Raw genomic sequence first — 4,425 nt, forward strand, 5'->3', positions numbered from 1 at the left:
AGGCACAGGTCCAGTAGTTTAAGTATGCCGTCCTTGTTGAGAGGTTCGGCCTCCTGTGTTCTGTTATGTATGTCCAGTAGGTTGGCTATTGTTTCTCTGACTAGGGTTTTGTCAATTGAAGTGAACAGTGCCGTCACGTCGAATGATACCATAGTTTCTTCTTTGTCTATGTGTGTATTCCTGATGATGTCCAAGAATTCCAGTGTTGATTGTATGGAGTGTTTGGATCCGCTGACTAGGTGTTTCCCTAGCCAGGGAACGAAACGTTTGCAGCAAAAACTTTCAGCTCGGCGAACAGAACCACAACAACGGATACCCGAGCTACAAATCTTCAATCAAACTTTAAACAACTGCGTTCTTCTGGAGCAGAAAGAATCCCACTGCTAGATTACAATTCAAATGCACTTGGCATAAGGTTCTCAGCAGTTTATCAGCAGCATATAACCCTAACTCCAATGCTTTTTTTTGTTGAAAAGTTTTGCAAAGAAAGGAAATACCTCGGACGAGCGTGCGATCGATATCAAATCAGAAAATGAATAGCCGCCGTGATTGTGAGCACGGGCAATGTAGGCATTTGCTTTCGCAGTGCAGCTGGGTTGGTCGGTTAGCTTAACCGGTTACAGCGTGGTGCTAAAAACGTCAAAGCTGTGGGTTCAATCCCCACATTGGCCATGTGAAGCGCTCGCGTTGTTAGCTACGGGGCGCCAAGGTCAGTCGCGGCTTCTAATTTCACCGCCTGCAAGAACTTGTCACATGATCGATTCCAATGTGTGTTCATTCGAAAGCTGACTGCCGCTGTCTTGGCAACTCGTTGGTCCCATGCCGGATCTCAGCTGCGTTGTTGTATTTCCAAAAGAAGTGAACCATGAAATCAGAAAGCCTCGCCAGCGCAATTAAACATTTGACAGGGATAGACGCACAAGTCGATCGCCGTACCCTTGATGTCTCTTGGATGTTGTCTGCAGCCAATCAATCAGTCTCAATTGTTTTCACAAAGAAATGCAAAACATGAAATATATGCAGTATTAAGTCGACCTGTCACGGTCTCGGTGGAGAACCAGAGTTCAGGCTTCAATTCAAATCAAAGATTCGTTCTTCTTATTTTCCTGGATCTCTGTTACTACTTTTCACGCGACTTCCAGATGGAATCCATTCGCTTGTTCACCACTTATGCATCGACACTGGAGTTATCATGTCCCCAGCAATATCATAGAGCCATTAATAGAAGCAAATTGCTGCAGATGCTGGAATCTGAAACCAAAACAGAAAATGCTGGAAAATCTTAGCAGATCTGGCACCATCTGCAAGGAGAGAAAAGAGCTAACGTTTCGAGTATAACTGACCCTTTGTTAAAGATAAATAAAAAACGAATGGGGAGAAATAGGGAGCTATTTACACCACGTTGAGAGAAGGTGAGTCAGGTCTCCAGATGCAAAGGTGATAATGACAGAGCACGGAGAGATTAAACGGAGATTAAGAGCTGCGAATGACCAAGGCTGAAGCCAGTGCTATGTGACAAAATATGTGACAAAACAGTGAACAAACACAAATAATAAAGGTAATTAAAATAATTGAATACAAAATTTTCTGAAGTTGCTGGAATTTAACAACTTCACTTCATTATATTATTCATCTTTTTTATCATTGTACCTGAAGTATCATAGAGCCAACAGATATGGCTGCAATTGACGAACAAAGCACTTTCTGCCCAGTTTCGAACTGGGGAACCTTTCGCGAGTAAGGCGAACGTGATGACCACAACACTACAGAAACCAGCCTCTGCCAGCCGCGCTGCGGCTCTGTGGCACCCAGCACTGAAAGGTGAAGACATTCTCCGTTTCACCTTTCATTTTCCAACAGCTCGTTGTTATCCAGGGTAATTGACATCTTGAAAACACTGCAGAAACGCATGACTTCCTTACTTTTGCTCCGACTGACCATACGTCGTGAAATTTTCCCAGATCCTCAGTTGAGGATCCTCCATGGTCCCACTCCGACTCGCACAGCTGCTGGGATGTGCACGGCTGCAATGTCAATTTCGCAGTAGGTAATGAAAGCCAATCAATCAGGACAAAAATCAATAGTGTGCTGAGTCTATCTTCTCAGACTCTTTTCACCCACAAATGTATCTGTGACTGCGTGAGAACATATGTTCGGTTATGATTTGGTCAAATCACCATGAGCTGCTTGACATTACTTCAATTTCGATTCTTGCTTTGCTAAATGATTTCACCCATTGCTCGAAACAGGACAACTTTCACGTTGACACGGAACACGAAACACACCGGACTACAGGGAAAATGCACAAAGCTGAGCAGGCCGTGTTCCACATCATACCGTGCAGCATAGTTTCAGTCACTGTGTCTGTTCGAGATGCCACTTTCCTTGCCTTTTACCTTAACCGTGCAATTTGCTGCAGAGATGTTCACACCTGGACATGTGCCACATGGATATCAACTGAGTTGGAAACCTGTGTGGGAATCGACAAGGAGCGACTCAATAAATTTTGCTAAACTCCATGGTGCTTATCAGAAATGCAGTTTCTGTCCAAGTCAATCGAAAAGGCAGTTTCTGAAGATCGTAAGAGAAGTTACTGCTCACCCCACCCCCACTCCGGAAGAGGTGCTAACTGCCCTTGAGTGCTTTTTGTTCTCGATGTGATGAGCTCTCACGCCTGAGTCACCTTCACGTCTCTTGTCGCTGAGTGACTCACAAAGAAGGAGTTTCACCAGAGCTGCAACTGCCTCACTTTCCCACTCGCTCTCCCCGTTAACATTTTCCTGCTCGTCAGTGATTTAATGAAAACCAAAAGGATGGGATGTCATTCTGTAGCCTCTCTGCCGATTCCTCCGTTTCAGTACCAACACGGCTTACATCTCGGGGCTCACCTTAATACTAGCGACGTTATGAAAGCACAAGTCCAAATGTTCCTCTGAGAGTGCAATTTCTTTCATTGCTGTTCCTGACTGAATGAGTCACTAACGAGCGAACTGATCTTAACCATGATTCAGCACCTCTGCTGCCAATTCTCGCACGTTCAATAACGACAGACAGCTTCCAAATGAGGTGTTTCAGATACGACTTTGGGCTACATTTGACAGACAGACTAGTTCGGGAATCCATGGTGTACTGTGACACCAGCGCGTCAGCTTCTTCCTTGTCTTTGAACCGGCCCGCCTGCACAAGGAATGCAAACGTGGTACTGCTTTTGGTGAAAGATTCAGAACACGGTAACTACACTCTGAAGCAGAATGCCATATGATCAGACCCAGGTTGGAGAAAAACTTTACAATGCTTTGCAAACTAATTTAATGGAATTGCATCACATTTCACAAAGAGAGCAGATTTGTTCGAGCATTTTCGAAGGCAGGTTTGCAGATGGGAGAGTGAGCAAGAAAGCTCCGTTCTTGTTCGTGTAAAAGGCTACAAATGAAGAGTAAAGCAGTTTTTGCCCAGTTTCGAACTGCGGACTTTTCGCGCGTGAGGCGAACGTGATGACCACTACACTACAGAAACTGGCCCCAGCCGGGCCCTTTGCGGCTCTGTGGCATCCAGCACTGAAAGTTGAAGCCATTCTACGTTTCACCTTTCTTTTTCCAATAGCTCGTTGTTATCCAGGGTAATTGACATCTTGAGTAAGTAAAAAAAATAGAAGTGAAATCAGTGACAAAATATAGACAAGGATGTCGTCAATGTTTGGACTGTAGAGTGAAGTGGATTAGGCTGGGACAACTTTCCCGGCAGCATAACAGCTGCGACATGATTTTATGGAATGGATTTCAACTGAGTATTTACGTGTTTTACCCAAGCTAGGGTGAGTTGGAAACTCGAGAGCATAGGTTTAAGTTGAGAGGTCTGAAATTGACAAAGGACCCCGAGGCACATTTCCCACACACAAGGTTATGGGTGTATGGAATGAGCTAGCAGAGGGAGTGGAGGAGGCTATTGCACTCACAAAATTGCAATGGTAATCGGATGAGTTTCTGGATAGGATGGGTTTAGAGGGATTGAGGCCAAATGCTGTAGAACGGGACTTGTTTAATTTTGGTTATGTGGTGAGCATGGATGAGATACACCGAAGTATCTGTTTTCACGCGGTGTATCCCAATAACCTTGTGTTGCTTACACCGTTTTTAAAGGATTACTTTTCAGCGGAGCTTGCCGTCGCAGTCTGTGGCACAATCATTTAGTCTGTTCGACTGCTCACGGGAAAGGTAGTATTGTGAAACACTGCAGAAACGAACGACTTCCTTACTTTTGATCCGACTGATCATACTTCGTCAAATTTTCCCAGATCCTCAGTTGAGGATCATCCATGGTCCCTCTCCGACTCGCACAGCTGCTGGGATGTGCCCGGCTACAATGTTAATTTCGCAGCAGATAATGAAAGCCCATCAATACGGAAAAAAAACAATAGTAAGCTGA

The sequence above is a fragment of the Hemiscyllium ocellatum genome, unplaced genomic scaffold, assembly GCF_020745735.1.
Source record: "Hemiscyllium ocellatum isolate sHemOce1 unplaced genomic scaffold, sHemOce1.pat.X.cur. scaffold_184_pat_ctg1, whole genome shotgun sequence".
In the NCBI taxonomy this organism is placed as follows: domain Eukaryota; kingdom Metazoa; phylum Chordata; class Chondrichthyes; order Orectolobiformes; family Hemiscylliidae; genus Hemiscyllium; species Hemiscyllium ocellatum.